This window comes from Mauremys reevesii, linkage group 5, assembly GCF_016161935.1.
Source record: "Mauremys reevesii isolate NIE-2019 linkage group 5, ASM1616193v1, whole genome shotgun sequence".
NCBI lineage: Eukaryota > Metazoa > Chordata > Testudines > Geoemydidae > Mauremys > Mauremys reevesii.
In genome coordinates this window covers 27,083,857-27,097,528 of record NC_052627.1, presented here as the reverse complement: position 1 = coordinate 27,097,528, position 13,672 = coordinate 27,083,857, and the positions used below count along the sequence as shown (strand labels likewise).

General features: G+C 40.4%; 2 long non-coding RNA genes across 4 annotated transcripts in view; one reads left to right on the top strand and one right to left on the bottom strand.

The window, feature by feature from the left end:
* The window catches only part of LOC120406607, a 41,228-nt gene extending 31,693 nt beyond the window's left edge, over nucleotides 1-9,535 (bottom strand). The window contains exon 1 of the long non-coding RNA XR_005599406.1: nucleotides 9,337-9,535. This is a non-coding gene — a long non-coding RNA (uncharacterized LOC120406607). The remainder of the gene's footprint in view (nucleotides 1-9,336) is intronic.
* LOC120406602 overlaps nucleotides 1-13,672 on the top strand; it is a 186,259-nt gene that overhangs the window by 166,619 nt on the left and 5,968 nt on the right. For all 3 annotated transcript variants that reach the window (XR_005599397.1, XR_005599400.1, XR_005599398.1), the window contains one exon: nucleotides 8,296-8,461. This is a non-coding gene — a long non-coding RNA (uncharacterized LOC120406602). The remainder of the gene's footprint in view (nucleotides 1-8,295; nucleotides 8,462-13,672) is intronic.

The following is a 13,672-nucleotide window of genomic DNA, read 5'->3' as shown; positions in this document are numbered from 1 at the left end:
GATGATGTAAGCTAACGTAACTCCATACAGTAGAAGTTAATGAGCTGTGTAGATTTACACTGGTTGAGGACTTTGCCCAGCGATATTAATCACAAGAACTCAAGAAGGCTCTTTTTCAGGTGCACACCTTGAATGTGAAAAATGTCACTGTGCGGCAATTGCAGCAAAGAGTCCTGTGGCACCTTATAGACTAACAGACATTTTGGAGCATGAGCTTGGCAATTGTTATCTATGATTAGGGAGAGCTCAGGAACCTGTAGGAAGTGGTAGGTTATCGGCCTGTGCATTGTAAATATAGATGTGAATGGGAAAATATGTAACTGCATTTTATTTTGCCTCTAAATATCATGCTGAGTTGGTTTTGTGTGTTTTATGAAAACATGTTCTTAAATACTGTACAAAATGCCTAAGTTCTTCATAATTAAGCTTTGAAGAAAAGCAAAAGCTACCAATGTAATGCACAGTCTGCAATGCAAGCAGATGTTGCTTTTGAATGAACATCTTCCATTGCTTAGCCTCTGGCTGCAATGACTGCCATTCAAGAGAAAGATAAAGAAGCAACTTGGCATGCTGTGGATGCTGGGGGACATACAGTATGCTAACTAAATAGTTGCATATCCTCAAAATGTAGTGCCTCTAAGCATGCTGGGTGGACTCTGTTTTTAAATGTAATTAGAGTGCAGCTTGCCTTTGATAAACATCATTTCTCTTTAACTGAGATTATTTACATAAATTGGGAGAAAATAAGGTGGAATTGATAGTTTGTGGCTTAAACACAGCTTTGCTGTAATACCACTTGTCAAGATAAACAAAACTGTGCAATAATAAGCAACCAAATACCATGCATGATAATGAGAGGGGAAAAACATAGGGAACTACTTTGAGACTCTGTTCATGATGCTCTAGAAACACATACAACAAACACACACCAAACATGTTTCCTCATTACCAGAATAGCAGCTGTGCTGCCAAGGCTCTTAGGATTTTGTAAGCACTTTGCTCATACCACTATGTTAAATTGTTCTGGCCCTCTGTTTCAGGCAAGTTTAACCAGCAAGATGGGGATTCCCTTGATCTAGGCCCTAGTATAGGAGCATACAAGGGGGAAGGCCATGGGAGGAAGCGTGGCCAGAGTGCTGCTGTACTTCAGCAGGTCTTGGCTACATAAATGGCCCTTTGGGGGCTGTTGCAGAGGGGAGTCATTTAAAGAAGCCCCGAGGCTGCTCTACATTATGCTGGGGACTGGGAGAACTCAAAGGTGGCTCTAAGCCACCTTTACCCCTCTCATCACTTTTCAGGTATGTCGACTGGAGCTATGATTCAGCTGACAATATGGCCCATAATATTTATTTATAATCAAGCATCAAAAGTGAACTGATAACAAGAGTCACATTCCAATGGTGCTATTTGCAGAGCACAGAACTATTCCATGTGAGTAAGAGTAGCAGAATCAGGCCTATAAACATTATAGTATTACACTATCTGAAATGTTTATAGTAATTAACAATATGAGGAAAGGATGTTGCTTTTTGTAAGTACTAGCATCTGATTTCACAATAAAGCACTGAGTCTGATTCTTTGTTATTATTCACAAGTATCCAGGCATTTGTAAAGATGTTTATCCAAAAAGTATTGCAAAAATGATCACAAATGAATATTTTCTGCAGATTTATAGCCAAAGTGAATTTTGGGCTATTTCCTATTTGTCGTTCATTATTCTCGAGTTCAAAGAGATTTAACCATCTGATCAGGGAACAGAAACAAGCGCATGTAACTTAGGTGGTCACTCATATTCCATGACTAAAGAATAGTGAATAGTCAAAGTGAACAATCTGGTAACAGCCCAGAAGTTGAAAATTGTTCATACAAAAATAGTCAGGAAATATTTCTGAGTGACACATCCTTTTTCAGAAATCAGGATCAGTGCCAGAAGGACTTAGGTACAAGAAGAAAGGGTTAAATTTACATAAAATGTAATTCACAGTGAATAATTTGACCAGTTCTTGGTTGAAGTTTCTATTGCTGTGGGACAGCCGTAAAATGCTGTCCATGCAAAACCCCACAGAGATACCTACAATATGTACTTTCCCTCACTAGCTTGAAAGCCCTTAAATTCTCATCATGGGCAGGTGGGCACAGTGACTGGAGAAAGCAGGTCAGGTTCCCTCAGAGGGACGTACAGGTGGCAAGGCCTGCAGTGTGCTGGGCGAGAGCAGAGAATTTGTAAATGGTCTGATAGGGGAGGGTGAGTTGTGCACTGGGGACAGGCAGGGGAAAAAAGATACGCTAGGATAGCAAAATGAAAGCTGCTGAAAAGGAAGAATACAGCTGTAGGTCTGCATTCCTACCAATAGGACTGGAAGTTATTTTGAGAAGACTGCTTTCTGCGTTAGAACTCAGCTTGTATGTTGTGTTCTTTTTCCTCCACCCTTCATTTGTTTTTTGTTGGTTTGCTTTGTTTTTTAATTTTATGCCCTGTTCCTGCAAATTGCTCCATGCGGGTGTGTCTCATGGAGGCCTATTGACTCAAGCATGGCTATGCATGGGCAAAGAGGTCTGCCTGCATGAAGTAACTTGCAGGATTAGGACTGTATGTTATAAGCGCTTGCTGTAGCTTTAAGAAATGCCCAGGACAATGGAGTCTAATCCAGATTGGCACCTTTGGGTGCTATCACATTAAACCAATAACTAATAGCTAATTTATTATAACTAGTAGGAAGTGAGCCAACAAAGATGAAATAGCCCCACTGTTTCACGTTATAGAGGCCTGTTAAAGTCAAATCCATCAAGTTACTGATCCATCAAAACAGACTGAAAATTGCCCAAGTAAATTAATGACCTGAGGCTGTTTTCTAAAACAACTCCCAAAAGAAGATTCATTGATCAGATTTTGAGTCACTTTTACACCCACTCACGTGTTTTGTTTGTTTCTTAATTATGATCTTTATTTTAAACTCCTCACCACAGAGTTCAGAGTGTTTCGGTATCTGAAAAATAAAATGCAGTTAGCAACATGGGGAAGTGATATTTATTCAAGGCCGCTAAGGTCCCGGTCCTGCTAAGACTTCCATATACACTTAACTATGAGCACAGGAGTAGGTGCACTGACATCAATGGTTGTTTGTGTGCTTAAATCTTTGCATGATCAAAGCCTAATGCATTAAATCATTCATTTCCATGACAAACTTGTCATTTTCAAAAGATGTAGTTGTCTTAAACACACTTTTGGATTAACTCAATAAATTGTCCTGTACTGTAGGTGTAGTAAAGCTGCACTTATGTGACACTAAGGCTATGGCTACACTGTATCTGGGAGCTAGCCTGCCAGGCTGGGTCCACAGACTTGTGCTGGCGGGACCCCCTCTTCCCCATCACCACCCCAGGCTTGAGAGCCCTAGCTCCAGCCTGAGGTGCAACATCCACACAGCTATAATTGGTACATTAGCACCAGCCCAGCCCCCAACACAAAAGTCTGTGGACCTGAACTGGGGGGGCTTGCTCCCAGTTGCAGTGTAGACATAGCCGATAGGGCCTACACTGTAGCATAGCTATGACATTGGCTCCATTGTGTCAATAGCTTAGTGTGACTTTAGATGCTTGGGAGGCTTGTAGACTGCAACTTCCTGGATGATGCTCCACTAAACCACCAGGTAACTTGGAAAGTTTGGATGGACGCCGCTGGATGCCAGGTAAACCACAGATTGGTGGGAAGAGGAAAGAACTGGCATCAGGCTCTCCATAAATATTTAGGTCCAATTTCTCAGAAAATCTTTCAGTCAGCTGTACGTGCAAAAATACATATTTGCCCAGTTGATTCACAGTATTGTGATTGCATAGATAGACATGGAGCTTGTGCATGCACATTACTACTTATACATCTGATTGGTCATATGCACAAACAACTACTGTAGCTGCATGTGCAAATTATGCACAGACGCTTGTGCACACATCTCATAATCTGCCCTTTAGGCGCATTTCCTAGATAGTTTATGAACCTGGATCTATAAGGTCTACAAAACCTACTATACGTGAACCAGACATGATTGCAATTTTTTGGCTGCTTTGAAACAAAGGCATGCTGACCTCCATAAGCTGATCTGGCCCCGTAGGATGTGGATCTGATCTCACTTATTAGTAAAATGGTTTTAAACCAGTGTGAGAGACCAGAATCAGTTCCATAGTGTCGTGGGATAAAAGATAGCTTTTCCACATTGTAGTTGGCTCCCAAGCAGATGAGAGTTGTGTTTGTGAATGACGGTGAACTGGTCTCAACGTTATTTGTTTACTCAAATATTTCAAACAAATTCACATTTCCCCCGTCCCATTCAGGTCTGAATATGAAGCAGATATCTGTCTTATACACCAAGCATAGCTTTATTCTGTAGTATGCATTCATGACCAAGGCCATCAATCTGGTTTTTAAAATGGGTGGTGTGTTAGATAATATAGGTGGCCTGTGAATTCTGACACTGGGGAGGCAGCACTGAAAGGTTTTTACATGCTTTAACTACAAAGAAGGGCTTTGGATACAGACTTGTAGTGATATTACATTAAAAATCTTCACCTGCCTAGGAACTGGGGCAATAGTTATTGCAAGCAATAAATATTTGTAAATTTTATGTGGTGGTTTTCAAATGATATTTCATGTCTAGTTTTATTTTGAGCTATTTTTTAAAACTTCAATTCCTCATGAAAACAAGTTGTATGGCTTATAGTATTACTCTGGCAAAATGATTTCCATAAATAAAGCAAGACACAATGGAAGGGAGCATATATAAAGATTAATGCATCCAACTTTTAGGTTTATAGTGACTAACTCTAATTCCTGAGACTTAAGTTATTGGAAAGAAAATCTCTTATGGAAACAGACGACAAATCCAAAACGACCTGAGCAGCATGAGCAATTTACTTTCTCTTGACTTAAAGAATTGTAGTTTTATAGCCATTTTCCTTGAGTTTATTGATTTCATACAGTTTTCTACAGTGACATAACGCATCTGGGTTTTAGACACACAGAGAGAGACAGAGGGTAACTAATGCTTGTGTCATTTGTCAACCTAATGTAATCAGTGTGGTCTAGTGTTGCCTTCGTTGTACAGAATTTCAAGGGGAGTGTTCCCTTCAAACCAAATGCCTCTGTGGTGAAAAAAAATAAGGAATAGGATGATATAGTGGAATAGAGGTGAGTACATATCAATTCTAGTGCTAATCAATTGAATGCAAACAAAGGCAGCTACTATAAGCTTCTAATATATTTCATTAAATAAATATATCCTAGATCATAAATAATGAAATTTCAATTGGAAAAGTATTCCAAAGTTTGGATGGTTATAAAAAGTGTATATAAAACTCTTAGTGTCTGTGTTTAAAAAGAACCAACCCCAAAACTGGAAATCTTGTGAGAACAGACTTTCATAGCATTTTTGTTCCTTCCTTCTTTTAGTTAAAATGGAAAAGCTGAGAGAATAACCCCTCTCAAAACATGTTGTCACTTTCGCTTTCAGTCCCAGCAATAAGTTAGAAGTGCAAAATAATGAAAATGCAGAAAATAATGTAACTTATCCTTTAGCATTTTCAAATAAAATACCATCAAATCAATAGCTGTGCAAACATGCAAACAAAAAAGTGCTAGATGCTCCAGCAAATGATTATTACTGGCATAGGCTTAGATTTTCAAAGGAGCCTATGGGATTTAGGTGCCCATATCCCATTGAATTTTAATAACATACAGTTGCCTAATCCCCTTAGGTCCCTTTGAAAAGTGCTTTGTAGCACTTACTACTATGAATAGTGCTATTGACATCAGTCGGACTCAGAGTAAAAATATTTCTCATGTAGAGGCGTCTATATAGGACTGGGCCCTAAATGAGTACTTTGTCAATTAATAATTTAAAACTAAAAGCTAATCAAATTTTTGATACCTTCAACAACAACAACAAAAACTCAAACCAAAGGTTTGGTTCAGATTAAGCTTATACTTTAGGCAAGGATTTGGTGCAATTTTTATTTCATCTCCACTAGATGAATTATCTGTGTTTAGGAAGGAGAATAGCATTCATTTGTACAATAGTATTTAAGTGAGTTCCTATGCTTTCAAGCTGTAATGATCCTCTTGCAGTCTATGCATAATATAGCTATGTCATTGGTGTACCATGCTATCGACAGTGTGTGATCTACAAGGGACACCATTAAAAACTCAGTATTCATTAACCCAGGTACCTGCAATAACCAGATTATCTTCCTGTATCTGAATATCAAAAACATTAGTACCACATCGTTGCAGAATGGCAAATTTTGAATTTTTAAATGGTGACCTCTGTCACGAAGTTTACCACTAATGGTCATCTTAAAAACAAAAACCAACAACTCAGTTATAGTTTTGCAATCTTAAAACACACAACCGCCCCCATATTTCCAATTATGAAAATGCTGCACATAGTTTGGGCAAGCCAGTATGAAAATAATCCAGACCAGACAAAAATCGTACACCTCTCGTCTGTCCACCCTGAGCCGAAAATTTTACGAAAGCTTATAGGTATTCTCCAAGCCAGTCTGTTAAAGGCTCTTCTTTCCCCACTGATTTTCCTGTTTATCTAGTCTGTCTGTTCTAAGTAATTTTGTCTCTCTCCTGGTTACGCAGCACCAATCCAGGACCCCATAAGGAAGTTAGATCCCCTTCTTAAAGAAACAAAAGCTTTCTGTCCTCTCCCTTCTGTTCTCTCCCGCCTCCTGTATAAAGGTTGCTATTCCCATGTTAACAGTTGCCTGAGATATCTCCTGTATTATATCTAACTGGATAATGAAATCTGGGTTTTCAGTACCCATAATCCCCTTTAAGAAGGACAGCAAAGTGCTTTTGCAATTTTACTCTGATAAAACTCATCTGTCATACTTGTCTCAAATGTGTAATCTGTCATTACTGCATTGTGAATTTATTTCCTTGAGCTCCCTCACTCTTTAGTGTTTTGCATGTGCACTTTCTACCCCTAAAAGATTGATGCATTTCAGTCCTGACCTCCACAATAGAATAACAGGTATTTAAATAAAATTATGTAAATAATCATTAGAAGCCACTGTTTGCCATTTATTGATTCGGACTCAGATAAGGCAGAGATAGTAGGGGGTTGGAAATTGTGATAAAACTGGCAATGAATTAATAAAAACATATCAAGGGTAAGACTGGTGTTGCAGGAAAAGTCAAACAAGTGGCCTTACTGGGAAAGAAAATGACTTGTTTGTGTCAGAGATGAACAGTCTCTCTGATCAAAGCCAAGATATGGGCTTACGGCTGAGACAAATCATCTTTTCTCTAGGGGAAAAAAACAAAAACATGGAAGTCCTAGGAAATAGGTTTCTTGGTATCTTCATGCTGAGGTGAAATGGAGGGATAGGCTGGTTTGCCTTTCATCCTTAAAGAAAAGGTGGGGACATGGCCTTTCTGACCGGTGGGAATCCCCAAATCCATGGTGAAATCCTGCACTTCTGAGGCATCTGTGGGTGGATGTGGCATTAGCAGAGAGGACTGCTGCTTCCATGCTACTCCCTACTCCATGACAGCTGAGTTCCCTCCCTATATTGCCTTAAACTTTAACTCTTGATGGGGGGATTTCAATGTATGTGCAAGAATCCACATAAGACAATGCTGACAGGCCAGGGCTGTCTTTCATGAGAAAATCCCAACTGTCTTGAGTGTGGGAGGGACTGTGCTGCAAAGCATCCCTGGCTTTAAGTTCTCTTTGCCCAAACATGTTCCTCCATCCCCCAGAGACTCAAACAGGTGAAGAATCCCTGACGGGCTTCCCTAGAGATGGAGGGGGGAGAAGCGGCAACACCAAGGTTCAAACTTCCTCTCGGCAAATATGGGATGACTTTTGCAGTGTTTTATCCCCACCAGAGAAAACAATAAAGAGGTTGGGATACAGTGTGCCCTCTGTTTGCATCATCGCTACCCATTTCAACTAATTTTGCAAGCCCCTCCAAGCTCAGGTCTCAGTTCTGAACTCCTTGCCCGTGTTATCATTTATCTCAACCTACCATTAACATTCTTGCCCTCATGCCCATTGTGATCATTCCTGCACTGTTTGAAATGTGGTCATGGGGACATGGCGACACCACCAAATTGGTCAAGGGGTTGTTTTTATTTTTAGAATCTGGTTCATTCCCTCCTCCCATTTCTAAAGTAGGTACTCTGCTAAGGCTCTTTATCACACACAGAATAGCACAGCTATTCTGCTCAGCCTTGTCTTCATTACAAGTTAAGGTATTATTCATTTTTTTATATATATTTGTTCTCAGCAATGTGTTTGGAGAAGAAGATTTGAGAATCAGCTCATTGAAGGTGTAAGAAGAAGAGACCCCGCTGGATCATCATCAACTACCTTTCCCTGCCAATGCAGGAGACAGTCCCCTGATGGAGGATGCAGCAGGCACTACACTTGACCACAGCCAATGTGCCACATAGGTATGAAGAATCTCATCTACTTACACATGTTTGGTATGATGGGCAATAATCTAACAGTATTTGCATCCTTACCCACTCATTTTGAGCACATTGTACTGTACGCAGAATGTAGTACTATTTGTCATCTAGGGCTATAGTATTTATTTGTTTTGATATAGTTTGAAAGCATCTATCCCCAAAAGTAGGCACTTGTACATTAGTTCTGAAGTATCTAAAGTAATTATCATCCAAATATGAATACATATTAGATTATCCTTATAAGCCACCATATAGTGTAATTAAGTGTGCACAGCATCATATAATTGTCTCAAATATGCCAGATGAGGAACGCAATTCCTACCTCAAGGGGCTTTTAGACTAGAGGCACAAGAGGGAACAATACAATGCACAGCTTAATGAATATCACGCAGGTGATCACTAAGTGGTGTGCCATGGCAGCTGCTATCCTACATCATGGAATGGGGGCAATTTCAATAAGTTTTCCATCCACTTCTATTACTATTCATAAACTCAAGTGAGCCCGTCTCTGAAATGATGGAAAGGAAGCAGCAACTATTCACTGTGACCCCCTTGCCTGAGAGGCTATTTCCTCTGCATATAGCAATAGTAAACAATGGGACAAATCCGGAGGTCCTTTTTCAGTTTTACTCATTCCTCACTGGGTCAAAACTCTCGTTGACATCAGAGAAATAGTGTGGGTGAAATATAAAGCAAAAGAACAAGTCCCCTGAGTTTGTTAATCAAGTCACAAAGAGAACACTAGGTTTCATGTGCTGTTGGAAGGGTTATATCATTCTGACATGACAAACATTCACACAGGTTGCAGGATTATAAAGATACAAGTAGGCACTAGTAGGCTTTACAAAGTCCCTTACCTGGTTAGGTGCTTAGCTACTGTTGAAAATCTGAGTTGCGTGTGTTCAGCACTAGGCCCTTTGTGATCATTGCTGGCCACTTATCAAAACAAAATGGCTCATCCCTTGCAAAACGCTGGTTACCTGAGCTGTGTCCACCGGAGAACCACCAGTAAAGAGCCTGGGCCAGTGAGCAGGAGTGAGATCAAATGTAGGAAAGGAGGAGAAGTCTGCAATGGTACCAAAAAATGTATGAGCATGAACCAAAACAGTACACTTCATCTCCCTGGATTTCCAGTGCACTTCCATTTCTGGCAGAACAGTATGGGGGCATGACAATGGGAGGGGATCTCCAGCTGGTATAATGACATTTTGGGGCCACTTACAACTAGTACAAGCTAGAGCAATATCAGGATTATTCTGATTTGTGGTTGGGCCGAATCGGACCCCAGCTAACTCCAGGCTTGGGAGGAGCTTAACGGTGACATTCAATCACTTCCCCCTCTGGTTCTGCACTGTGCCTAAAGATTATATTTTTGATTTATAATGCAGAGTAGAGGAAATTAAGAATACATTAAAAAACAAAACCATTCCATCTTCTTCCTGAAGACACTGTCTTTAGAGTCTGTGACATATTTTGACTAGGCATGTAGAATTAATCTGCTGATAGGAATAAAGTTAAAACCCCAACCTTCAACAGGAGTGTGACACTAGCTCTCTGCAGGAAAAATCCATGTGGTAAGAAAACCAGTGACACTGGTTTTAAGAACAGAGCAGGAGGATAAGAGGGAAGAGGTGGTAGGAGTTGGCCTACCTGATTTTTCAGAATACTGAGCCTCAACCCACCCCTGGCCCAAGGAAAAGAGGAAGTTTCAACAAATAAAATTAAGTGATTTTTTTTAAACTTAAAAAATGGACTTTTTCATGAATGTGTATATATGTATTGTGATGGGGCAAGGCCAGATGGCTACAGTAAAGTAGTGAGGAACAGGTATGTTAACCCCAGGCTAAACAAATCCCTGGTACCATGGTAACCAAATGGCAGTTGCTCCAGGTTAATCAAGACACCTGGGGCCAATTAAGATCTTTCTAGAAGGCAGTGGAGATAGCTACATTGATTGGGACACCTGAAGCCAATCAAGGGCTGGCTGGAACTAGTTAAAAGTCTCCCAGTTAGTCAGTAAGGTGCACGTGTGTGAGGAGCTGGGAGCAAAAGGTGCAAGGAGCTGAGTGTGTACACTGCTGGAGGATTGAGGACTACAAGCGTTATCAGACACCAGGAGGAAGGTCCTGTGGTGAGGATAAAGAAGGTGTTTGGAGGAGGCCATGGGGAAGTAGCCCAGGGAGTTGTAGCTGTCATGCAGCTGTTACAAGAGGCACTATAGACAGCTGCAATCCACAGGGCCCTGGGCTGGAACCCGGAGTAGAGGGCGGGCCCGGGTTCCCCCCAAACCTCCCAACTCCTGATCAGACACAGGAGGAGTTGACCCAGACTGTGGGTTCCTCCAGAGGGGAAGATCTCTGAGGTGAGCAAATCTGCCAATAAGCGCAGGACCCACCAAGGTAGAGGAGGAACTTTGTCCCAGTATGTATGTATGTAGGGTAGCAATCAATACATTCTGCACTGAAATGCAGCCACTGCCATGAAAGCATGATTTGTCAGTGTTCACATATTAAAAAGACCAGGTTATTCAAAGAACAGACCTTGCTCCCCATGCAGCTGCAAGTTAATCTGCTCAATAAGACAGTAAACTATACTGCTTTATACTTAATAATGATTGTAGAATCTTTCAGCACAGATCAGTCATTTCCTGGGTTTGTAATGGAGCAGTCCCAATGGAAAAATGCCTATTCTGTCTCATGCTGTCTTCCTCCACACCCCCACAGAGCGGTAATGTTCTCTTTTACAGAACCTAATTTGTGATCCTCCCTATAAGGAGTATTATCTCATTCGTCAGTGAAAGCGGAAACATTTTGTCACACATCAAAAAATTATGTATCCGATTTAGTAACAAGTAGGGTTTGGTTGACAAATAAGGCTTGAGAAAGAGCAATTATGTTTTTAAGGATCTGAACGGCTCCTTTTATACCTCATCTAGTAGAGTTCTAGATTCAGAAAAGAGGACAAAGGTTCTAATCTCCCCTTGGATTTTCACTGCACATCTGTGTATGATATAATCAATTCCTACTACTGTACATGGACCGGATCTTGAAAGGCACTAAACTTCCTTAGCTTCTATGAAGTTGGGGGAACTCAGCATTTCACAGGAGGTGCTCAGCACTTCACAGGACAGTGGAAACCATACACTTTTAGTTTAGAAATTCCTTGGAAAAAAGTAAGGATAATGGACCAAAGCATGCAAGAAAACAATCATGGGAGATATGTACATATGAAGAAGAACTGGGTTGAAATACAGTACATCCAGCTATAGCTCTGGCCTCATCTTTTATCTATTCTAGGTGCCTCAAATTGTGCTAGCCTGAATGCCCTGTTAACCCCCTTCTATCACAGCCACTCTACCCCACACACTGAGCACTCTCCCAGTTCCAATTCACCAGGCCACTGCACACTCATTTCATCTGCAGTGCTCACAAGTAGTGAGTCAATGACAATACGTTTCTTTATATTAAAACAATTATGTTTAGAGATGGACAAAAATTGTGACTTTCAAATGTCAAAATTGGACATTTTAGAAAAGTGCACTATGTTTTCAGTCCAATTTTTAACCAGCTACAATTTAAAAAAATTGCAAGTTTCAAAATATTGAATTCTGAAACATTTAGGGGGAAAAATGAGGAAAAACTTCCTAAGCAAAATTCAGCTTTTTATAGCGACTCCTTCTACTTACTATGTCCTTTCAAGTCTGATTGTATAAGGACTGTGTTTATTGATGTAAGTCTTGACTCTGGCTACAGGTGGGAAGATTAGAAAAAAATCCACTTAGTAATGGAAGTTTTATATGTAAGCGCTTTCATCTCGGTAAATCTGCTTATTTAAACAAAAAATGAAAGAAAAAGAAATGTAGGTATAAATCAATATTAATCCTCTAGATAAATTTGTAAAGAATACCATACAGAAACGGCTTCTTCTGAGCACTGATGTTCTCCAAACATGCAACCTTTTGCCTGCTGTGCTTAAGATCAGCCCCTTTGAGACACTGCTCTATATTGACAACTTACAAATACTATGCCTACCTGTGCATCAGTACTGTTGTAAGGCAAACACCTTAAAATATTAGTCAGGATTCATAATTTGTGTCTCCTATATTTTATATAGTGCTGCATGCTTCTCTAGATGTAGCTAGCCAGACAGACAGAATGTCCGTCTTTAATTTGCAGTGATTTTATCCCACTCTTGGATTTCTGGAACCTTGTTCTCCACACTGATCTATAAGAATTTTGAAAACCCCAGGTGCTGTGAATGTGTAAAGAATATTTATTGCCACTATAGGAATTCTAAAGGAATTAAGATGGCAAATTCTCTGAATACCTCTCCAGAACAGTGTGTTTCAAAGTAACAGGAACCAGTTTTTGAACAACCCTCATTAGCACATTGGACAGTTTCCCCCAGAATCCCAAGTTACGTGCAGCTCTGTTCCTTATTGGACAACCACAGACAACCACAACCCTTGTAGGGATTGGAAGGGGCTGTGCTGCATTCAGAGGAATTCTGGATGACACACAGAATTTCTCCAGTAGCTTTAGAGCAGCCTGTGGTGGAGCTACCACTCCACCATCCTTCGCAGTGGTGCAGTTCTGTAGGCTGGTGTGAAACGGGGCCATGGCCCTGCCTTTACTCGATCCCCTTTGGAAGGGCTAGCACTGCTGGCTGCAGTAGCCTGGATCAGTCCTAGTTGTAGATGGCCCTTGTGTTGGGCACAAATGGGTCAGGAGATTCCTCACGCTCTTCCTCTATCTTACATAAAAGGCAGCTGGAATGAGGCCTTAAATGTGTGTAATGCTCATATCCTCTCCAGCCATTACTAGAAAGATGTGAGTCTATTTAGACTGAAAAGCTTACGTACAAAAGTATCTACTACTAAATCTCCCACTGAAATTCTCTCCAGGGGAGCTAGTCAAAGCTATACAGGTTCTCTAATGTTTGGGCAGCTGTCTGCTTTCAACTGTATTTTTTTCCATTTTTTTTCTCCATCTGATATATAATGTAGCTTCAGGAGCAATTCTGGTTATAAAATTATGGAAATGTGGCCTAGCTGGTTTTTATTTGAAAAGTTATTTCATTGCATCTCACTAAAGAATTTCTCTCAACCCCAAGGGCTGATATTAGGCAATGCTTTATTTTTAGATATTTAACAGTCCTGATTAGTCTATTTAAATTTTACTGTTAAGCATGTAA